Consider the following 26,353-nt stretch of genomic DNA (forward strand, 5'->3'; position numbering starts at 1 on the left):
CGTTTCTAGTTTAGCATCACGATGACCGACACAGCAAAGGATTTAAGGGTTGCAGAATTAGCATTTATTTAAAAGTCCTTGACGATCACGGGGACTTAATTAGTAGCAAGAAATGTGCATTTATATGGAAAATAATGTAGATATATACCACAATATATGCATAGCAATAACATGATTTGATTAGTATTTGTTGTTATGGAATATTCCATCATATCAATGTATGAACTGGACGCAACACGATATATTTCGGATACAGAAAGAGCTTCAGAAAAAGCTCATATGACCACTCTATTATATTACGGAAGAAGGAATGAACGTTTGTTTACATTGTTAATCATGAGGACTACCTGTACTAACACGTTATTTTAACGCTGGAGATCTTCGACTTCATTATAGAGAAGCTCGTTTCCATAAACAAAATGCCGGCCGAAATAATCTCTAATTTACACAGAAATAAATAGCAGATAGAGTTATAAAGTATATTAATAAATCAAGCACGGTGAACAAACACTAGAGGGTAAAGAAACACGTAAATTCCTCAGAAACGGTGTAGAGGTCAGTTTTCATGGTTTAAATAGAACGAAAGGGAATGTCGTACCGAGATCATACGGGATATCAAAGAATGATATTTGCAAAGCATACGTGAAAACCAATTTTAATTTTTTCGGACAAACTGTATGTACTGTGATGGTACGTTGTAAAACAGTATACTTTTGTATAACGTATTACAATAGGTAAGAACACATGCCGCAGTATAGTTGCTTGCTATTGTACACTGTGAGTTACTCTAGTCGCAAGGTCAAGTGGACTGTTAGACAAACACAACACCCCTAGACGAAGGTCTGAGTATAGGAATTATTCACAACCAGCACACGAACTGATTATGTAACTTAATGTTTATAAACACTCGCTGTGTGTCGTAGACACCTGTGCCATGGTTCTTTGCCTGACGGTCACCCGTGTGCAGTGAGTACGTTTGTGTTTACAAACAATTTGCACGCGTGCGTTGTAATGAAAAACAGAAAACACTGACTTTTGTCCTTCTGGACAATAACAGGACGTTGACAGCTGTACCATATTGTAGCATATCTATTTCCTAAACACACCTCGTGTTTTCTGTATAATTTTCTCTCACACCTGTACAACTGCTGACCACAGGCTAAATGTGGGTTACGATAGGAAATTATAATTGAACATGATTTTGAGGTCCGAGGATGAAATCCTTAGCGGAAAACGAAGACTGAAACCTGACATAGAATTCTTGGTTATGAGAATAATGTATATTATAAAAAGAAATTGTGGGTTACTGTACAGTAAGAACCTCAATCCTCTGCAGCTCAATTTATTAAATTATTCGGAGTGATGAGAATACCCCTTCATGCATTATTGAAGTTTCCGTCCTGAACATGACGTTACAAATATTTAATATTTATAAAATTTCTTACAATGAAATACCAGATAGCAATATGACACTACAGGCTAGAGTGAACATGATGTTATTCAAGTTCTTGAATTTCATGAACGTTTAATAAAAAACAAACTCCATTAATGGAAATTCCCTAGAATTCGCGTAGAGCCAAACAAAAAATACAAGGTATAAAAAAGAAGATAAAAAATAATGCTGAACAAATACTAGGTCTACGTTGATCAGAAAAAAATTAAAGAGTCATAAAATGAGAGCAAATATTGTACTCTACTTACTTAATGTGTTTTCTGTCCTAAAATGTGAAAAACAGACCATGAGAATACTACAGGGTGATCAGATATGGTTTACTTCAACGCGCAGTGTTTTTACTATGGGCAAGCCCGCGCTCGTTTGCCGGGTGCGGGTCGTGGTCATTAGCGTGAAGGTAAAGTAAACCATACAACAGTAACACAATTTTAACAAGATCATTAGATACTAGATTATGAAAGGAGATGTTGGAACTATCTGCCTTCATTCTCCAGATGTTTGGCACTTCGTTAGGAAATTATTCATCACTCCCTGTAGGAATCCCGGCAATTTCCTGGCGAATATTATGTTCCAGTTCTTGTGTAGTGTATGGGTTCGTCTTGCACACAGCATTGTTTAATTTACCTCAGAGTTAAAAAGTCGCAGGCGGATGACTCGAGGGTTCGAGGAGGCCACATGTCTCTACAATTAACTTGCTTCTGTGCAAACACTTTGTGATTTTCTCTCATGGGATTATTCACAGTGAGCGGCGGCAGGGTCCTGTTGAATAAAATGCGCTCCCTGTAGGTTAATTGTCTGAAAAACGGTGTTAGTATGGTATTCACATAAGTAACGGAATCAACAGTCTTCTCAAAAAGAAATGGTCCTATGGTTCTTTTACCATTGATGGCGCAATACACATCGACTTTTGCGAAACGGAAAGGCACTTAATGTACGAAGTCAGTTCTAACAGCACTCCAGTAACATGTGTTTTATGTGCACATATATAACCATGGGGATGGAAACAGACCTCGTTCGAGAAGAATATATGTGAATCTATTTGTCCATTGTATGTATTTTCTAGACTCCACTTACAAAATTTGTGCCTAAGTACAGGGTCACCTGGTTGAAGAGAATATGCCACAGTTAGTTATTTTATAAGTCTTTAAGTGTAATAGTTTAGCAGCTTTTTGCCCAAACACACACGAAAATCACGACGAAGTTATTTTTAGAATATTTTTCGAACGATGACCAATGTAATCTAATTTTTACTTCATAGAGAATCCTACACTGTTTTGCTGATTCGAATGTCTTCACACGGCCATCTTTCTTGAAATCGTCTTTGAACTTCACTAGTTGAGTTACTAATTTATGTATCGCACATAAAGGCACACTGTGCTGTTAAAAACGCATGAGTCATAATACCCTTCGTGACTAATTACAAAATTTAAAATAAAGAACAAAGATATCTGATCATTAGGGTCCGAAATGTTATGTAATATGGAAGTGAGAAATATACACATAAAAATATAGTAAATATCAGTGAAAAATGCACTGTTCATAAAATATGCAACATTCACAAAGTACCTAATGCCCTGAAAATGAAAGAAATAAGTGTTACTCAATGAAGCTAATACAGAATCTCTTTTAACCCATATTAAATAACACAGAAGTACGGTAACGTTTTTATTATCGTGATGCGCAATGAGTCACCAAGTACTACTCCAAGTTTTCCATTGTAATGTTTTGACGCTGATACGATGAAATTCCCTTGTAGGCTGAGAAGTACCGTTGAACATAGCAGGAAGTCACCAGTGCATGGTTTAACAGCAAAAACTAGCTGGATGAAATAGTATTTTCCGGGGGTTCTTCTTGCTCGCTACGAATGATCTCGAGCTTGAATAACCAAGACTGCATGGAGTTCGTTAGAAACTCTGACCAATGAACGGCACCTAGCCATCCCAGATTTTGACAAAGGATTTGTAATGATGTATGCAGCTGAGGCACTCCGACCTACAGTATTTCACAGACAAAGGGTTGGAAATCCTAATTTTAAAGGAATTTTAAGGGGAGATTGTACCTTGTATACAGATAATATTAAATTTGTCTCATTTAGGTACATTTATCTGAAGAATTATTAATGATAAAAAGGTAAGATTTCAGTGGTTGATAGAGCACGATTGTCTCTTCCAAACGTCATTTTTTCAGCTACATATGCATAAAGTGTTTTTTTAGAAATCATTTCGTAGGTTATTAAAAATCCATATTTTTCCATTCAATTAAATGTTAGTTACCAAACTATTTTACTCAAGTTCTTAAACAAATCCATGAATGATCTTATGATTATGTATTGTAATATGCATATATTTCATTGCCCTAAGATGATTAGTTTCTGAGAAATCGGTAATTATCAGTTAATTAAATTAAAAGTATGGATTTTTGATGATGATGATGATGATGCTTGTTGTTTAAAGGGGCCTAACATCGAGGTCATCGGCCCCTAATGGTACGAAATGAAATAACCAAAAGTGCAAATTAATCCACTGAACAAAATAAAATAAAAAATGTCATGAAGATTGAATGGATGGATATGAACCCTACAAAAAAACAAAGAAACCAAACAAACAAAAACAGTGGATCAGACACAAAAAAGGTCGTGAATAATAGTATTACTGACCAAGGGGCCATTTATAAAGAACAATGATGGTTGATGTCTACAGGGGTGCAAAATCCACGACTAAGTAGAACCATGGTATTTGTCATCTTGGGGTACTAATCAAAAGTAGCGAAACTCACGGTGTCCCACACAAGACTGTACTACTCACAAGTATTGCACTTCGTACAGGTAACGCAGACCTATGGTGTTTCGCACACAATGGCGCCACTTACAGCCAACGCAAACCGATGAGTTTCCTCACCTAGGTGTACTAGTCACGGGTGCCGGTCCCAAGGGCCCCGTGGTGTTCCTCACATAGTGAGTACTAATCACAGGCAAGGCAGACCCACGGTGTCGCTCATATAGTGGTACAACTCACAGGCTACGCCCAGACCCGCGGTGTTGCCCGCATGGGTACAACGCACGGGTACTGGAATCCACCAGGCCAGGCTTTTTACTGCAACTAATCACAAACCTATTTCGTACCAAGTTAGTAATACTACTCGCAAGTACATGCAACCCATGGTGTTCCCCGCATGATGGTACGAATCAAGAGTAGTTTCATGGTTCTAATTCAATCATCCCTTGGTCGCCCCTTGTAGTCGCCTCTTACGACAGGCAGGGGGGGGGGGATACCGCGGGTGTATTCTACATGTGCGTCCCCCACCCGCAGGGGGTATATGGATTTTTAGTAACTTACGAAATGATTTCTAAAAACCAAGCTGTGCAAACTATCTAGCTAAAAAAATGGCGTTTGGAAGAGACAGTCATGCTCTATCGGTCACTGAAATATTACCATTTTATCATTCATAATTCCTGAGATAAATGTACCTAAATGAGACAAATTTAAATTTATCAGTATACAAGATACACTCTGCCCTTAAAGACAACGTTAGCAACTGAAATATATTCTTCTACATATGAGATGAAATTCCCCAATTATTTTCCTATAGTTGAAAATTAAACGAGCTGACTTCGTTTTTAACTTCTTTTGAATAATTACCTGGATACGTTCAAACATTTTACATTCTTCACATAATATGTAAAAATATCTAATATTGATAAGAATATGTACAATGAAACACAGGTATAACCATATCAGAAGCACAGTCATCATTAGTCGTTGTGCTCATTACTGAGCGTCGTGACCTCGTAACTCCATCATTTCCTTGTTGCAACCTTGACAAGATGTCTCCATCCCGAGCGGTTTTCACATTTCGTTAATATGACCTGAAGTAGTGATCTTCTTCGCCTGATCTATCCATCTGCTTGCTGTTCTTCCTGGTGGTCTACTGCCATCAATTTTGCCTTGTAAAATTACCTTTTCCAAGTTCTCTCCATCTCGTCTTAAAATGTGGCCAAGGAACTGGAGATAACGTTCACTCACACGGGAAGATAGGCATTTCTTGATGCAGAGTTCGTCCAGAATGGAAACATTAGTTCGTTTTTCTGTCCAGGATACACGTAGCATTCTCCGCCAACACCGCATCTCAAAGGCATCAATGCGCTTTTTGTCTTTAGCATTCACGGTCCAGATCTCACAGCCGTACAAAAAGACTAGTGATTCTACCAAGCACATCTTCGTGGCTTTTGATATTGCCCGATTCTGGCAGATCTTAGTAAGTTTAACCATTGCAGCACGACCTAAGACAATACGTCTTTTTTACCTCTTTATCACAGCTTCCCGTGTCATTGATGACAGACCCCAAGTATACAAATTCCTTAACTATATCCAGGTCCTTTAGGTATCCCGTAAGTTGGATTTCACCTTGCCGATCAACTACCATTAGTTTGGTCTTTTTGATGTTTATCTCTAGACCATACTGAAGACTAGTGTTCTTCACCCTTGTAAGCAAGTCATGAAGTTCCTCTTCACTACCAGCGATTAGGGAAGTGTCATCTGCAAAGCGCAGGTTATTAATTTTTCTGCCACCAATCGAAATTCCACCATTCCAGCCATTGAGAGCTCTTTTGATGACACACTCTGCATAGAAGTTGTAGACTTGAGGTGATAATATACAATCTTGCCTTACTACATTTGTCACATTGAAAATGCCTGAGAGATCACCATCCATATTTATGGTTGTTGCGTGGTTTTTATACAGGATTTTCAATAACGATATTAAGTGCAGTGGAACCCCAAATTCCTTTAGCACCTGCCACAACTTGTCCCACATAACACAATCAAAGGCCTTTTTGTAGTCCAGGAAGCAAATAAAGGCAGGGACACAAAACTCGCAACATTTCTCAATTATCTGTCTCATGTTCAGGATAGACTATCGTGTTCCTTTACCTGCAACAAAGCCTGCTTGTTCTGCGGATATCTGAGTTTGGACAGTAAGCTGACAATTTTCATTTGGCTACAAGTAAAGGAATGGAATATATAATTCCATACGAACCCGGCCCTACTGATCAGTCTATATATTTGTAACTTCTTCATTCTGTAAGTTATTGAAGAAAAAAGAATTTAATTTCAATTAATATACATTATATGTATTCTTAGAGTGTCACGTCCAGTACATAACGCAAAATCAGGAAATACTTGAATATTACAGGTTGATCACTTGCTTAACTATTCCAGTGTTACCCGCTATCTCTCAATACCACAACATAAATTACTACGTCTTATGAATTCATTATGGACTACACATTAACTAAAACGTCGAGAAATACCCCGATGCCATTTAGCATCACTGGCATGGCATGTGTAGCCTACCAAGTGGACTGCTGTATTTCCCGTGGTATCGGAGTGTCCCGTTTTCATCATGATACCTTCTTCTTCACCGTGGTACTGGAGTGTCTCGTGGTCGACATAATGACTTCCACACTTTCTTACTTTCTTCATTATGATATAGGAGTGTCTCTCGATCAACATGATGGCTTCTTTAGACTGTTAAATCGATTTTCTTCACCATGGCTATAGAGTGTTTTGAATAATAATCATTTCGTGTGCTATTTCTAGGCGTGTGCACCTTCAGATGAGGGTGGGCGGCGTCTGTCATGTGTAGGTAACTGCGTGATATTGTGCTGGAGGATAGTGTTATGTGTGGTGTGTGAGTTGCAGAGATGCAGGGGACAGCACAAACACCCAGCCTCCGAGTCGTTGGAATTAACCAAGGAAAGTTAAAATCCCCGACCCAGCCAGGAATCGAACCAGGGTCCTTATGAACCGAAGGCCAGTACGCTGACCATTCAGCCAACGAGTCGGGCATGGAGTGTCTTGTGATCAACATAATGTTTTATCATATTATTATTTGACATTTTTACCATGTTTTCTAATTTCCACATAGAAAAGTTCTTCAGCTGACTCTTAAGAGGGAGAGTGAATCTTGTTCCAACCATCAGACTAAGGTTGATGCCCTTGGATTAATCTAGAATCGAATCTAGTTCGGGTGGGACGCGGAGATGTCATCCTTACACCACGAAGCTGGGACACTATGTCAGACTGAAATACCAAGCATGGGATGACTATAGTAATAACAAAGAGTATCTCCATCCTTAAATTTCTGTGAATGATCACGAAAGAGAATTTGCCACCAGCGCTTCCTATCCACTTTAAACTTGTGTGTCGTTGTCCCCTTGCCTTCGTACTCACTCTCCGTATCATTCCTCGGTAATAGCCTTACGCTGAGCGCCATAGACCCAGGATATAAATCTACGGTTCATCGCGTCCAAAGTGCTCAAACACAATATAAAATCACGGGATAATCATGAATAACAAATGGACCGACGACCATTTTTCATCATATCTCATTTACAACGGTCTCTGTCATGATGGACTGCATTTATATTTGCTTCAATATAAATCAACTAAAGTTTTTGGAAAAATCATTAGCAGATGGTGTAAAAACGTATCTTCAATCAGATGGAAGCGTAAATGTTGGGTGCCATACGGAATCGAGCACAGATCTTGTTATTTATTACAAAAAACTGATTATGAAAAATAATTACTTCAAAAAGTGCCTTACCATTATTAACGATAACATTATTTTAGTAACCGGGATATTAAATTGAATTTCAACAATTTAATGTCCCAGTTACTGTAATAATATTACTGGTTTTATGTCCTGCTAACTGCCTTTATGCTTTTCGGAGAAGCCAAAATGATGTAATTCTTTCTCCATAGATTCTGACATGTTCCGGTAAATTTACCGACAAGAGAGTGGCATATTCAAGCACCTTTAAAAACCATCGAACTGGTACAGTATCGCACTCAGCTGCATTGAGAGCACTGTACCGTCTGAACATGGCAAATCTCCAGAGTTACTTTCACTGAAAATAAGGAGCATTATATGAGGAGCAATCATCAAAATAAGCTCTAAATATATTATACCACCAAAGTCTTCGCATTTAAAGGAATCTTTAGGTTAAGGAAGCCACAACATTCGTAAGTGAAGATTTAACTCGAGCAAAGTGGTAGAAAACAAGCTCCTGGATTATGGGAAAGAAAATATCAGCTAATTTCAACAGGATGTCTAGCTTAAAATTCACAAGCATGTTACTTTATCGAATATTAGCCAAATAATGATAACGCTACATGAACAATTTTGCATCAGCTGCTCACACATCATTAGGTCCGATTGTCATTAAATTGTGCCTTAGCTAATCTACGGAATAATATAAAATGAGGCAGAGAATTGAGAATTACAGCTGTATATAACGGGATGAAACGATGATAAAAATTCGAACTACTTCTCAGCTTAAAATAACAAATGTTAGTAACACGTATAAGCTCAATCATCAATATAAGAATATTTCCATACATCGGTTGTTAAAGAAAGTGCATTATAAATGCAATGGTTTATTGAGCGTATGAAATAAGTTACAGAAGTCCGAAGATATTATGCTCTTCTCTGAACTATTTTCGTACATTAGTATTGGGGCGAGGGAAAATGGTATGGCATTTTGTAATTAAACGGTTAATTAACTGAAAAACATTAAAGCTAATTAATACTGTACCCGATAATGTTACGCGATTTTTCTGTATGCATTTGTATAAGAATTACTAATGAAGTTCTAACTGAAGCTTCACAACACTCATCCTTCGATAAAAGAGACCTATTCTGACGTTTTAGAGTCGTAATACTGACTGGTATGTATTAAAAGTGCTACATATACTAATCGTTCGTAGGAAATGGCTAGCTGATATAGTATGATGCTGGTTTGATGCCACGACAGTAAGTTTAGAAACAAGACCACCAATTTTGGAGAGACAAATGGACCTGAGAATTTCACAATATATTACGGAAAGGAATTCCAGGTTAATTCCTTGTAGAAAAGGTGACACCCTATGGTGACTTTATACACAGATAACCACTCTATTTTACGTAGAGCCGAGGTTTTGTATAAGTAATAGAGGAAAAGTTTACTTTCTTCCCCATGAGAAGCCTTCACATTCTTTAACAAATACGAATTTCTATTTTGCTACGTTTTTATATTATCGAATCGACCATCGGAGCACGCTAAACTGTTCGGTCAACAACATAAATAATCTCCAACGTATATGACTGTGCATTTTACTAGGTGTTTATATTGTCGAATCGGCCATCGGAGCAAGCCAAACAGTCCTATCAACTAAATAAACATAAAAGATTAAAATAGAGGTTCTTACGTGTTTTAATGCACATTGTTCGTGTTTTAATTTAAATAAATATGAGAGGAGATAATGCTCATTAACTGGAATGGGATATGTACTCGAACCTATTGCGGAATGGATTTCTCGCAACACGGTTTCATATCTTGGATGCATCAGACTGTAAGAATCAGAATCCTTTAACATATTTCTTACAGAAGTGGCTCTCCACAGCATTTCAAGTGTAATGAAGTAGATCTGTAGTTATGAAGAAAAATAAAAAAGTAAACTTCCTTTGAGGTTTTGATGGATTTAAGAAATAAAAGCAACGCCAGTGGCAACAGTCTGGGGCCTACGCATAAGTGGGACACGATCTGCGGAATTAGAACTAATTCAATTTTAATTCTATGAAGAGATTACACGACTGGGGAAGTTTTTGGTTCCAGAATATAGAGAAAGAGACAACGAAAGAAGGGGAGGAAGACATAGTTCAAAGACAGCAAAAGATATTCAGTAAATGGTCTTTCACAGAAATACGCAGAGCGCGGGACGTTGAGTAATGGATTCATAGTGAAAAAACTCAAAGAGAGATATTGTAACATACCATATAAAGGTTCAGTTATCTGTTGTCTGTTCCTATGTACGTAAGTTTCAACACAATATGATTACCATTATAAAACATACCTCACATGACTGCTTATAAAATATAGAATATTGTTAGATTTAATCTGCTTCGGTTTAAGATCATTGCCAAACATACCGGAAAGACTAGAAACACCGTCAAATAAACAGACACTTTCACATGACTGGTTGTAAAATTAAGGGTATTCGTGGGTTTAATGTACTTTAAATGAAGAGCACTGTAAAATAAGCCGGATATGCTACGAATAACACAACATAATCAAGTGTCGAAGTTTGGGGGGAGCTCTAACACACAGCTTGTATACAAGATTGGCATATAACACACAACGGGATGGGCTTGGTGTAATCCTTCTACAATGTAATAAATATGCTAGATGTAGTCAAATGAAGACTTTAAAGTCGTTCACGACAACTTGAAATAGCAATCGAAATGGAGGAGCGACGTATCGTTCGGACAATATAAGGAGTCTCAAAATATATGCACCCATGGGAAGGTGATTCCACAAACTTCATGATAAAAATTAGTTGGTCAACGGTTGAATAGTCCTTATTCTTTCGGAATGTTTCAATTCGAAGTTTTACTCCTATGTGATGCTGAGATATATCGAACCACGAGGGACGAGTGGCTCAGTAATTTTTGTGATTAATTTTCATTCCTTTCCCACAAATAAACCAGTTAGGTAGAGGAGAATGTTTCCGAGTATGCCTACTAATCCACACACATATCTGGAGTGATTTTAATTATTATGAAGTCCTCTATAATTATTTTTCACGTGATAATATTCAGCAACGTATCTTAGCAAATATCCCAAGCTTTTCTGTCTCATGTCTGGGTTTTAAATGGGTTTCTTGACGAAGCCATTGACTACATTTGTTTAAAACGAATTTCAATGTTTTTTATCTAAAATGATGCCACTTTAGAAACTGGGTCTCAGAGGATATGCACACAATGTAATGAGAAACTGGCATTTTCTTCTATTATCCGTTAATGATGAATGACTGATACTTGCATTTAAAGGACTCTAGACTGGGACTTTACAGGAAACAGCCGTAAGTTGATATTATTGCATATTGTAATACCTCTAAGCATGGCATAATCATTGACCCTTCTGTCCGATTCGAGGTTGGTCTTCAACAAGCTGAGGAGGTGGATATTGAAAAGAAAGTTATCTATGAACCTATTGCTAATTATTTCAAAGGCAGATATAAGCTGAAATGCGTTGATGTGATAGGTCTAATGATAGGAGCACGAGGTACTACACCTCGTTATTGTTAGGAATTTCGAACTAAATTCACATTCCAACTTCCATACGACATTATACGTATAATCACCATAGTACTAAAGAAGACTTGTCAAATTCTAAATCATAACCTTAATCCACACCTCTACGTGTTGTTTGAAATTTATATCATACAAATATTATTATATTTTAATATTTTAATTATAATTTTAATGTAAATGATTACTGTCACGGGGTATTCTGAGTCCTTGGCGGCTACTTCCAATGGGAGGCAGTTTTGTAAATGAATTAAAATTGCATTTTTGCGGCAATCAAGTGCTGGTTAGCAGAATTAGCGATACATCATTTCTGTAATATTAGTTTGTTGTCTGAATTTCCCGTCTGAGAAGTGCTACCAAACTGTCATCTTAATGATAGTTTTACAATAAAATGTTCATGCAAAATCGTTTTATAAATTAAATCCACTCGGTTAAGAAATACAATTACAACAGAAAATTCGAAATATGTATGACCTATTCACTTTTGAAATGGATGCACACATGATGGATGAGAATTACTGTTCTTATATTTCTCCACTTTTTGAAAATGGTCACCGAAAACTTCACCTTAGTGTTATACTTGATTTGTAATTCTCTGGACGTACAAATAATGCCCCACTCTTGTAATTGAGATGAAATACGCTTCAACATTGGGTGGATTATCACATGGAACTTGCTTACCCTTATAAGAAATCTCCAGTATTTGCAAGAAGTTCTTCTGAGCCATGAGATCAGGACAATATGGCGAGAAAATTGTTGGACACTTGTTGTTTGTAACGAATTCACCGTGTTCGTGTCTTCGGATTCCTCTATATCTTGAAATCTGTAGAAATTATCCTAGAAGCGAAGCTTCCAAGGTGTGTAGAATTATTTAGTTCTTCTTCGGAGTTGAACCATGCTTTTATCCATACAGCTTGCCGATGTTTCGAATACATTGCAGTTTTCTTTGTCAAGGCGACTGAAGTACCCCTACTCGATCCGAGGTAATTAGTCTCCCGGGCATCAATCGCACTAAGAGAGTAGTTATTGACCTTGGTCTTACATATCCTATCCTCTCTGGCTGACGTAAGCACCCTGTCTGTCCCGTGAGAATTCTGGAACGTTATGTGTCACAGCCAGGTGGTGGGACTTGTTGCGCTGTTATGTAACTTGAGGTTCGTCCCGAATGTTTATGTAGTGGTCTGCATCTCTGATTCTATGTGTGATAGGCATCCAAGAACTGCTGATTTTATATCCTTCTTCTAAATTCGTATTATTTGGGTGTTTCTTAATTTCTAAAGCCTCACCGATTTCCTTTTCGAGATTCCGAGGGATAGCTGCTAGGATCTTAGTTTTGTCAAATGATATTTCGTGTCTTGTTTCGTAGGAATGCTTGGCTACAGCTGAAATATCCGTATTTTGGTTCTTGATGTGCCGAAAGTGTCCTTTAAGGCGGGTAGAGTTCAGTCGTTTCGTTTCGCCAACGTAATACATTACGCAGCTACATTCAATGTGGTAGACTCCAGGAGCCTTTAGTTCTATCATGTCTTTTACTGGTGGTATATGACGGGATAACTTCCGGTGTGGTTTATAGATGGGGTGTACGGCATATTTGTCCAGTAGAAATTATTTACGATCAAATTATGATCCCACTGAGTCCAGCTCCATGGCTAAATGGTTAGCATGCTGTTCCTTGATACAAATTGTCCCGAGTTTTTGATTCCCGGCCGGCTCGGGGATGTTAACCTTGATTAATTCTTCTGGTTCCAGGGTTAAGTGTTTGTGATGTTTTCAACATGACTGAACACCTTAGTTAGGGCCCCGTATCCACAGACATGCAGGTCACCTATAGGCTGTCTACTAGGAAAAGACCTGCACTAGGCCTCTCCGGAGTACATACGCCATTATTATGCCTTTGCTGGCGGGACCTAGTGTTTACAGTGCACTATATCTTCTGGTATAGGCTAGATCAATTTTGTTACATTCATTGACCTGTCTCAGTCTTATCCTTGGCTCTGACAATGTGAAAATGACTGAGATATGAGCAATGCTTGTAATGCCATTCTTTACGAAGCCAGTCCATGTTATGAATGGTGTGAGAATGTTGGTCATAGGGTCGGTTAATGAATGCATTTCAGTGGGATTAGCAGACTGATATATAATAGCAACTTCTGGCTCGGTGTGGAAAGCAACGGGAAAATACCTCACTTCTCATTTCCCTAGTACGCCTCTTCAGTGATTCCTAGGCCAGCCATGATGGCAGAGCCTTAGGGCTGAGGACTGAACATACATATATTATTATTATTATTATTATTATTATTATTATTATTATTATTATTATTATTATTATTATTATTATTATTATTATCTCACTGTGGAGGTTGAAGGAAGTAATATTCAATATTCCGAGTGTCTTTCAGGAGGTTTTGGAGTTCCAGAATTTATTTGGATAAGGTGCTGTTTAAGGTACCGGTATCTATAAATACACCGATACTAAACTCTCATATTTACGTATTAAGAAACTCTCAGAATTCGAACTAAAAAGATGAGCACGCCTGACAAGCCCCTAATCAAATCGTTTACCAAGATGAGGTAATACCGGGCGAGGTGGCCGTGCGCGTAGAGGCGCGTGGCTGTGAGCTTGCATCCGGGAGATAGTAGGTTCAAATCCCACTATCGGCAGCCCTGAAGATGGTTTTCCGTGGTTTCCCATTTTCACACCAGGCAAATGCTGGGGCTGTACCTTAATTAAGGCCACGGCCGCTTCCTTCCAATTCCTAGGCCTTTCCTATCCCATCGTCGCCATAAGACCTATCTGTGTCGGTGCGACGTAAAGCCCCTAGCAAAAAAAAAAAAAAAGATGAGGTAATAATGTTTATGTTCGCGAACTCTGCAGTTGCCAAAGTGAACGTTACTACGTAACACTTCCTTATTCCAATTTAACCGCAGAAATGTGTTTACTACATAACTTACACGAATAATTTTAAAATATATATTTATGTATTGTTATGTCGCTTATTCCGTCAAGTATCTATCTTGTTCTTCTACCAATAAATATTCTTTAAATATAGCCTTTTCATTCTTTCCTTTATAAGTACAAGAGGGCAATATTGTACTGTATATCCATGGATGTATGATACGACGGAAATTCAGCGAGGCTCAAAGGGGCATGATTTTCAGTGATCACCGATTCGGTCTTACCATTCGTAATATTTCTGTCAAATTTCAGGTATACCGCATTTAACAGTGAGTGACGTTATGGTGAAATGGAATCGCCAGGAACCATTAATGCCTTCAACGTGTAGTGAAGTGAAGTCGGCAAACTTCTTTAGAAAGCGTGGCCACATACCTCCAATTGGCATCTGGTAGTGATGCAATTCATCGGGAGGTGTTTCCACTTGGATCCATTGGGCGAGCTGTGAAACATGAACCAAAGATCACTAAATAGAACTCTCGCCAGCGATTACTGTGGCGGTCACCTGTAGACTCAAGAAAAATAGAAGAGCATCACGTGGGGTATGAATGACACTTCACACGTTATGGCAGTCCAATGGACGTGTATGGACCTGCCTAATCAATACTTATAAAAGTCCCCAACTCCCACTGCGAGAATTGGTGGAGGAGACACTAGGGCGTGGGCCAGGTTTTCATAGGTTAGTCTTGGTTCATTGGTTTTAATTCCTTTAACCAAAAATGCCGAAGCATGTCATTCAATACGAGACAATTCTGTGCTATCTACCCTGCGGCAACAACTTGGAACTGGCCCTTTTCATTCTCAACACGACAGTTCACTCGCTCATAAAGCAAAGGCAATAATCTAGTGGGTTTTCGAGAATGGAATAAACAAAATATAATGAAAAGATCTGCTGTCAACCCAACTAAGCATCTCTGGGAACAGTTACAACGTCAGATCAGACCGCTCTAAAACGGCTATAAATCTTTCGACCATGTTACAGGAGGAATGCAAGAAATTACCTTCAGATATCTACTCAAATTTAGTGAAAAGTCTTCTTGGAATGGTATGGGCTGTGGCAGCGATGAAAGGCGGATCTGCATCACACTGACACCATAGCAGCTCAAGTCGGGTGTAGGTCATGAATGGCAATGTAGTGTATCTCGGCAATTTGGTTAATAGCGGATCGAAATCTTCTACTGGGTATAGATAATACATAGAGCTTATTTTCAAACATACCGAGATTCATCTGTACACAAGCTGACAACGTAGAACCGATTAGTGATGATGTAAATACAGAAATGTTTCAACGGCTACTACTACTACTACTACTAATAAATCATACTTCCATTCCAACAGACATATTTAAACTCAAAATAATAAACATATATCACACCCACATTGCACCACGTAATCAGTGTTACACGTAGCATAATGTATAATTAGTAATTACCAATAATTGGTTACACTTAATTAGTTTCTGTAGATACCCAATCGTGTAAAAATTGTTTTCTTCTGTACTCCCACAGGATGTTGATAAGTTTGCTGCCAGAAATCCTTCATGACTACACGAAACCGGTAATATTAACATTATTTATTTACTTAGTTATATACAGGATGAAAAGTTTCACAGATGAGCCCACCACCACGTCACTCTACAGCGAACAAGAAGTCAAGCTGATATAACCGGAGGTGTTCAGTGATGTCTGGCTTGCAAATTACAGAAGTCAGAATTTGAGTATATTATAACGCTGTAAAGAGGATCACTGTAATATTTAGCACTTAGCCATAATTATGGGTGCATTTGTAAACATCAATTTGCCAATAATCTGATTCAAAACTTTAACATTCTGTATTCAATACCAAATGCTGATATTTTGTTATTTATCGGCAATTAAAATAAAAAAGGATTCAATATAGAATGCAAAACTGTAGAGCGTTAAAGGAAAAACATTAATAGTAGGCTATAGGAAATTAATATTTTGAAATGAATGTCCTCACAGTATCACAACGAAAATAACCATGATAAGTAAAATTAGTATTATCATCATACATTAACATTAAAGAAAAATACTAACAATTTATCACCCTACAGGAGGCACTCAACATGATCGTCCGCTATAATCGAAGATGCTGGATACCTCCACTTTTCAATGCTACGATTATAGCATAGAATTCTTTCTTCTGAATACTTTGGATCACTAGTTAAAAGTGCATTTACAGCATAGCATATGGAGCAGACATATAAAGAATCTAGTCCAGTCAGGGAGCAAATCCAAAGCAACCCGCACACTTTAGGACCTGAAAGTGCCCCCTGGTGCCCACGACTGATGATGGCACCATGGTACCTTCTAATTACTACAACAACCTTTACTGAAACTTTCTGAAACCACCATGAACATACAATGATCTGATTTAACTTCAAATACTGAGCTCTTACTTGATAGTTAATTCAGTGAAGTCCATCCTCTAAATAAAAATGACATATTGTACCCGTCTAAATGGTACCTCAGTTAATGTGAGAAAGCTGGGAATATTTATTACGGAGCATTGCTTACGAGTGCGCGTGTACCAGCTGTGACACAGTTGTGCGAGAGCGAGCCGGCCGAAACTAGGTCAACAGCTGATCGAGGGCGACCGGAGCGCAGTTACGTCATGACACCGGCAGACGACAAAGGGGAGGAGAAATGTTCTCATAAAATCCACTCGTAGCGGTCAAGGACGAGCTATGGCGCAGGTCGATTACCAGCCAATAGAAATTGAGGAAAGTGCTGGAAATATTAGGATTGTTCTGGAACTAAGTCGAAGGAAGTTCTTGGGTAAGAACGTCAAAACAGTTCAAGAAAAATTTTACGAGACGACGGCCAGAACAGTTTTTCAAGAGCACGTTGGACAGTTTTTTTTCTTACGAGAAGTCGAACCGTGTATTCTCTACGGGAAAGAAGAATATGTTCAGACGACGTGAATACTAGTGTAATCCTTATAGGGCACGATCATTACATTACTTGAATGCCAGTGTAATTCATTGTTAGCTCAACGCAGTATCCAGCGAGCTTATTACAGTTGTACATTCTCCCGGGTGGAAAATGTTAAACCGCAGACAGTCAGCGTGCTCATTTAAGCCGATTCTTGCCATAGAAGCTTTAGGAATGTTCCATTGGACATTATGAAAGGAAATCACGATCTCAAGTGGATAGGCGAGAGGAAATCTAACCTTTATTTAATCATCATAATAGTCAGCCCTATTATTTGTCAGCCTAAGGCGTATCGTAACTTAATGAATGTGTTCAGAAGACGAAGCTTATAGTAATAATGGACCTAAAGTACATCGTTGCGCCAAGTTAAGTGTTGTACATAACTTAGTGAGTTATAGCTAGTGTGGATCCCTGTGCTAATAGAATATTTTAGTTTCAGCTATCTCCGAGGAAACCAAGTTGTCGACATGCGGCGATCAAGAGGGAAATCGAGAGATTTTCTGAGACTTTGCTGGAGTAAAAAGAAGACGCTGAATATAGCTACAGTCATGAGGAACTAAATTCCAGAGTGCACGCCAACGCGATGACTTTGTACATCCGTAAACCACCATAGATGAGGCAAGAGACGTTGTCGCCTGCAGCAGCATCCCGACGCCAAGGATTTTCACCGGAAATATGAGTACCCTTGTAAAATTTCTTCTCTTTTAGTAGATGACTAGATTGTATTCTTGCGTAGAGTAAAGTAGTTTCCTTAGTAATTTTGTATGTAATGGTGATGGGAGAGCATTCCTTACTTCGTTGATTTGTAATTTCAATATTGTTCTATCTTTGCATTTTCTTGGAATAATGATAATTTTATTTTGGACGTGATGATGAATAATCCCAGTTATTCTCGAGTTGACATGAGTGAATGATTATGATCTTCGAAAGTGATTTAAGGGAGTAAGGTCTACTAACAATCATAATAATAATAATAATAATAAGAGTAAACTAAACTCATAAAAATAGTAAATGAAGATATGATTAAATGTAGGAGTAAACTATAATTAAATCGTAGTTTTAAAACCCTGTTAGTCATGTGTAGTGATTGATGGTAGAAGGGAAAGTGAACGACGAATGTTAGAAATATTCTTCGAGAGAACGATCTAGGAGCCATTATAGGATAATAGTAATAATAATAATGATCAAAATAGTAAAGGTCGGATAATGTAAGAGTTGTTGAGATTCAACTTGTATGGTCATTGTGATAATGGAGTTCGCCATTAATGGACGACATGGGACTACTAGGGTGCATGTCGGGCCTAAACGGTATTATGAGTCACAGTGATTGTAATGAATGATTATGGCGATAATGATTTATGAGGATGTACGGATTTAGGGACTATAATAGGTCTATTTCTGGCTCAACCACTGATAAAAATAATACACGGCTTAATCGTTATTAGATGTTTTCGAGGCTCTTGAGCTCTTATCACTGATGATGGTGGTGGTTATTCTTCGAGAGAGAAATTTAGCTTTCTGTATCATTATAACTATAGTCATGAGCGAGTTTATTTCTGATCAGATGATTATAAGGATCTTCAATAAAACCCAAGAGGAAGACGAGATAAATGACTAGATAATAATAATAATAATAAATATTACAGATTCATTGTGGGATAAAAATGTACTTATAACCAGTTGGTAGAATTGGGTTATTTGGTGTCATTTACTTTTATCATTCCAAGGAAACTTATCTTGTATATTTTTTTTTTTTGTTTGTGTGACCGTGATGCATTGTTGTTGTTGTTGATTCCGTGTAGGATCACATGATGCTCTATCCATCCATGAAATGCTAGGTAATTTAGAAAGGTTAAATAGAGTAAGGAAAGAATACAGTCAAGCGTAGTCTACGAGAGAGAGGGAGTTATGCCAAAGAAATTGTAAAAATATTTCCAAACGCTAAAGTGAAGAATTTGTAAAAATATTACCCAACACTAAAATGAAATTGTAAAGAAATTTTATGATGACAAAATGAGTTAGAGGATTTTTCACAGGTAGAGTGAAATGAATGTTCAAGGAATTTTCTTGAACAACTAAATGCTGAGTTAATAGGAACTGTTCTTCAAAATGTATGAAATTATTTTACCTGTAAATGACTAAACATGAGTTATAACGGGAAATGACAGCTTTGCTAATTTAGTGATTTATTCGATGTTACAGAATAAAATCTTAGGTGGAGTTTCATTGGAGAAGCAATGGAACCTAACACCAGAAGCATGCGAGGACTTACAGTCGTATTCATTTATTCACAAGCCATTAAAGATTGAGATATTCCTTTTATTGCAAAAATCACATTGTATTTAATAATTTTTTTTTCTTTTTTTTTCTCTTTCATGCATTTGTCCAGACTGGGTTTCCATTATGTTTTTAATAAACGTTGTTGTTATTTTGCCCTGATTTTCATTTATATTGTGTCACCTATCCAGTCACCAAGGGTCCTGAAAATGTAAATTCTAGGAAGTTGTCCCTTAACAGCATAATCGGCCCTGCGAACGGTCCACCCTTTTGGGACTCTCGCTCCGCCGACTGAGCGACCCCGGAGAAGGGGACATATTTCTGTGGCGCCCAACTTTCAGGGCCAACCCAAACCCTCATTGCTTAGGCATTGATCGTTTTGGTGAGTTATTTTCAGGGCATATTTTTGTTGTTGTTATATGTACGATCTTGTTGTTTCGGCGAACACTATTGTGGCGCAGAAGCAAGGAGATGGTAATTTTTATTCAGTTAAATGGTGACAATTAAATGGGTAGAGATACCAAGGTTGGTAATGACATAATACAGCTGGACATTGCTTTGGTATAGGTCTATTTGTTACAGTACGGAGAGCATGCTTGTGGAGTTCATACTTTGTATTTTACAAATTCTTTGGCAATTTCCGGTGAAATTTAGGCAAATGGGGCAAAGATGTACAGGTTCATCGTTGTTGGCGAGCACAATGCTTATGAATTGTAATGGATTTGGATACTTTAGCTCGGATGATAGCGGAGATGAGAGCCAGCGCTGAGAAATTGGGAGCTGAGAATAAGGCTAGTATTGAAAGACTTGAACTTGCGCAATCTCAAATGTCGGCCGAGTGTAGGGCTAGTGCTGATTCTATGAAAGCCGAAACTAAAGCTAGTATTGAAAGACTTGAACGTAATCAATCAGAAATGAGAGCGGAAACTAAGGCTAGTGTTGATTCTATTAGGACTGAGTTTAAGGAGAGTCAAGCACAGATGTCACGTGAGTTCAAAGACAACCAGACTAGGTTAACCCAAGAAATTAAAGTGATGTCGCGTGATTTTAAAGATAGTCAGGCGAAGTTGAAACAAGAGATTGAACGAACAGTTACAAACTCGATAGCTAGCGTAGCGCAGGAGTTTACTGAGAGACTAGGCACGCTCAAGAAATCAATTATGGATAATATGATCACACATAAGACTGAGGTGGAAAGGAAAATTTCTGAACTTAGCAACCAAATACAATCGCATAAAGAAAATACGACCGATGCGCAATTGAGGTGGACTAAACGATTTAAGGAAGTATGTGATAGTATAATTCAGGTCGACAAGGGGGTCAGACAGGAAGTTCGGATGAGCAAAGAACTCATTACTGATGAAGTAGAAGGTCTGAAAACAGCTGTAAATGACAATAAGAAAGCTATCGGAGAAGTTGTATCCAAGGTGGAACACGAACTTCTTGCGTCCCGTGGGTTAGTAGGACAAATGGAGGATAAAATAAAGGGGATGTCAGACGAAATATCAAATATGACAACGGAACTACAAACGTTGCGATTGCATAGTGACAGCACACGAGTTGTGACTGCGTCCGTAATTGAAAGGCAATCACAAATGGAGCAACAGTTTAAAGCAGGATTTATTTGTTCGACTCCTAATGCAGCACAGGAGATAAAAACTTCCGGTCGAGCTAAGAATAATACCGCATCTTTAAATCAAATGGACGATAAAGGGAACAGGCCGCAGATTGTGAATATTATACGTCTACAGGACAATCAACCCCGAAAGTTCAACAATCAAAACGGACCTACACCTAAAACCTTTATTAAGGACCTACAAGAATATTTTAAAGATAATGACATTCCTCCTGAACGACAATTACGAGTGACGGAAAAATACCTAGATTCGTCAGCTCACACGTGGTTTATGGCATTCCGGTACAGTTTCGATGATTTCGAAGGATTTAAAGTCGCATTTTTCGACAAATTTTGGAACACAGATATTCAGCACAATTTGAGGACGGAATGGTATGCTCGTCGATATGCTTCGACGCTGCCTACGAAATTTTCCGAGTTCGCCGCAAATCAGATCCGGAAAATCCGAGAATTGGACGACCCACTTCCAGAGGAAGAATTGTGCCGAGTCATCATTCGACAGTTACCGCCGGACGTACAAAGAATATTAATAGCATCGAACATCCGAACAGCTATGGAGCTGGAAAGAGTATTAAGACAGCTAGATATGACGTCTAGGGATCATACCCGTAATACTCGAACTTTGAGTCAGGAAATCAATTCGACTTATGTTGAGAAAGAAAGGACGGTGGTTCCACAGAAAAATAAAGAAGTACAAACTAAAGAGAGGTCCGAACGGAGTGAAACAAGGGATGAGCAGAGATTACAGAGGGGCTTCCATGGATTTCGACCGTATTCGATGGGATCAAGAGGAAGAGATCGATATTTTGGCCGAACTTCTCGAGGAGTAAAATATGCTGCCGAGAAAAGAAGAAATTATCATCGGTTTTATCAACCAAGGGGGACAGTTGATGAAAACAAAGAACATGTCCGGGAACTCAAGGAGAAAACAGACGGAGGTGAAATATGGAGAAGAGCTATTTTGAATCAAAATACAGATCCCGACGTAACAGGCGCAGAATCCCTCGCATTTCAGGAAGAGAAAAAAAGACGGAAAGGAGAGGAGGAGACCGTCTGCCAACCCGGAAGGAGTCAAGGGGTGAAAAAAAAAAACGTCAATTTTTGAATGAAGAAATACCCGAAATATTGGCGAATGGTCAAGGGGACTGCTTTGAGATAATTCAGGTAGATTCATGGCTCACACGACCGCATGATTTATTGGAAGAAAGACGCCAGGGCAACAACCCGAATAAAGGTAAATTACCTGTCATTACAGCACGAGTGTTCGACAGGAAGGTATCCTGTTTAGTTGACACTGGAGCTACCATTAGCGTTATATCCAACAGTTTTTTACAGGAACTGCAGGGAAAAGGAGATATACCATCAATTCCGGTATCCAATATGAAGATTAAGGGTATCATACCGGATAAATCCGTAGAATGCAAAGTGCAGGTTTTCCTCACACTTCAGATAGGAAATTCAGAATTTCCTCACATTTTTGTAGTAATGTCGCGGATCCAATACAATATGATTTTGGGAGTCGACTTCTTAGAGTACTATCAAGCTCAAATTAAATTCGAAACTAATCAAGTTTTATTAAGGAAAAACGATTTTTCAGAGATCGTATCCCTGGAAGATGGGGGAAAAATCTCATATCAAGAATTAGTCACCAACCAATTGTCGTCGCGGGACCATCTTTGGAATCAAGAACAGAATGAAAATCCTGGCCGAATTCAGCACAACATAGTGGATCCTGAAGAAGAAGTTTCCCTAAAAGAGATAGAGATGAAAGCTCAAGAGATTGAAGGGACGGCTGAACAAAAATTGATAGTTACATCAGTACTGTTAAAACATAAGGTAGTATTTTCGGACAAACCTGGGGTAATTCCAGACTTTAAATATACACTGTTAATCAACGATTGGTCTCCATATAAGAGGAAAGTATACCCTATCCCAGATAAATATTATGATAGAGTGGGAAAGGTGATTGAGAGGATGGAGAAAGATGGTATTATTGAGAAAGCCCGAACTCCGTATTTAAATGCTATTGTTATCGTTCCTAAGCCTGACGGTTCCCTCAGATTGTGTTTGGACGCACGGGCTGTCAACGAAAGGCTAATTCCGGAGAATGATAGGATGCCTAATGTGAAGGATATACTCCGAAGATTTTCCGGCATGAATTTGTTGTCAATCATGGACGTAACGTCTTCATATTATCACATCGTGCTGGAAGAAAAGTCTAGGCTGTTTACAGGTTTCCTGTATGGACAACACACCTATGTGTTCGTTCGTCTCCCCTTCGGAATCAAAAATGCAGGGGCAGCTTTATTGAGGGCCTTAGATCGATGCCTGACGCCGGAGGTAAAGGAGTTCACCACTCGTTTTGTAGACGATATCGTCATCGCTTCTAAAACGTTTGAAGAGCACGTGATGAAGCTAGAAAAGCTACTCACAAATCTTGAAGAAGCAGGGTTGAGAATTAATTTAGGGAAATCCAAGTTTCTTCAGAAAGAAATCCAGTTTGTAGGCCATGTGATAGACGGAGGAAACATTAAGCCCAACCCCGTCAAGGTGACCGCTATTTGTGATTTTCCACGTCCACGAAGGATAAAACACGTACGTCAATTCCTAGGCATGTGTCAGTTTTACGCGAATTTTTGCCCGGGTTATACGAGAACGATCTCGCCATTGCAGGAATTATTGAAAAAGAACCAGAAGTGGAAATGGTCGGAAGTTGAAGAACAAGCTTTCATCCAGACCAAGGAAATGCTAAGGAATAATGTTAATCTTAGCTACCCCGACTTCGAACGACCGTTCATTATTCAGACGGACGCCTCAAAGGTTGGAGTGGGAGCAGTCCTATTTCAAGAAAATCCAGAGAAACCGGACATGAAAGACTTTATTTCGTTTGCAAGCAGGAAATTACGACCTAATGAGAAAGGATACACTATAACGGAATTAGAAATGTTAGCAATTGTTTACGCTTTGACGCAATGGAAAAAAATAATTTATGGGTTCCCCATACTGATCCGAACAGATCACCATGCCTTGACGTTTATGACGCGCGCCACAATGAGTAGCGAAAGGGTAATGAGATGGACACTCTTTGTCCAGCAGTTTGATATTCAAGTCGAGCATTGCCCGGGAAAACAGAATGTGTTAGCAGACTATTTAAGCCGTAATCCGGAGGAAGATGTCGAGGTTTATCGGATCGAGCTAATTCCGGATGACCTGGAGCTCCTACGAAAATTACGATATTTTCCACAGATGCAGAAAAGAGATGCTACTTTAAGGCCTTTGATTGATTATTTGTCTGGAAAGATCGAACCAGGTGATCCCAGGTACAAAATGCTGAGGAGAAAGGCTAAACGATATCTTAACCAAGGGGGCATGTTATGTCGATTCGTGGACCCCATGAGGGTAAATTTAAAGGCCGTGGTGCCCATGAAAATTCGAGAAGACTTAGTATGGCATGTGCACAGAATTACGGGTCATGCAGGACTCGATAAAACTGTAGCAACTATCAAAGAAACCTTCACTTGGGATAAACTCCGCCAGAATGTACGTGAAATTATACGCACCTGTGATACGTGTCAGAGAACGAAAGCCAGCTCACACTTTGCTAAGCAAAAACCTATTCCTATTATTCCAGAGAGACCACTAAGCTTATTCGCAATGGACATATTTGGCCCGATTCCAGCCAGTAGATTTAAGCATAAATTCGTAATTGTGACCATAGATGTGTTTTCGAAATTTCTAACCCTTTTTCCAATTCAGAAGGCGAACACAAAATCGATCCTATGGAGATTAAAGAAAAGCATAATTCCTGTGATGGGGAAACCCAAGGTCTTGCTGACTGACCACGGATCGCAATTCACGGCTGAAGAGTTCAGACGAGGCTTATCTGAAATGGGGATCAAGCACACCATGAGTTCGATCCGGAATCCAGCCAGTAATCCCGCTGAGCGGGTGATGCAAGAGATTTCAAAATTTTGCAGAATTTATTGTAAAAACAGACACGAAAGGTGGATCGCAGTGTTACCAATAATGATGGACGTGGTAAATAACACAGTGCATGAGGCGACGAAATTAATTCCCTCAGTCATTCATTTCAATCAATATCCCGTCCGAACTTGGGACAACGTAATTCCACACCTGGATCATAGACGTCCTACTCATGCGGAAGTAATTCTCCAAGCGAGAGAAAACCTTGTAGATCACGCCAACAGAAGACGGAGGAGAATACGTAAGAAACGATTTCATCGTCCCTTAAATGTTGGAGAGTACGTATTACTCCGTAAACCCGCTATTTCAAGTCCTGTTGAAAAATTCTACGCGAAGTTCGCACCTTTATATGTTGGACCTTACAGAGTAATTAAAGATTTGGGGAACAATGCATACCAGGTAGAGAGCTTTGATGGACACTTTAGAGCTATTTATAATGCTGGGAATTTACGCGTCTATCACCAGTTCCGGAGAAATCCTAGAAATTAATCTTGAAAAGGAGCTGTAATGGTGCACATTTTCCGTGTACATTTAGAAAATAAACTGAGCTGTTATGATTTAATCTGCTAATTAAATCCTAAATCAACCAAGGGGGATTATGTACCCGTCTAAATGGTACCTCAGTTAATGTGAGAAAGCTGGGAATATTTATTACGGAGCATTGCTTACGAGTGCGCGTGTACCAGCTGTGACACAGTTGTGCGAGAGCGAGCCGGCCGAAACTAGGTCAACAGCTGATCGAGGGCGACCGGAGCGCAGTTACGTCATGACACCGGCAGACGACAAAGGGGAGGAGAAATGTTCTCATAAAATCCACTCGTAGCGGTCAAGGACGAGCTATGGCGCAGGTCGATTACCAGCCAATAGAAATTGAGGAAAGTGCTGGAAATATTAGGATTGTTCTGGAACTAAGTCGAAGGAAGTTCTTGGGTAAGAACGTCAAAACAGTTCAAGAAAAATTTTACGAG

Source organism: Anabrus simplex, chromosome 2, assembly GCF_040414725.1.
Source record: "Anabrus simplex isolate iqAnaSimp1 chromosome 2, ASM4041472v1, whole genome shotgun sequence".
NCBI lineage: Eukaryota > Metazoa > Arthropoda > Insecta > Orthoptera > Tettigoniidae > Anabrus > Anabrus simplex.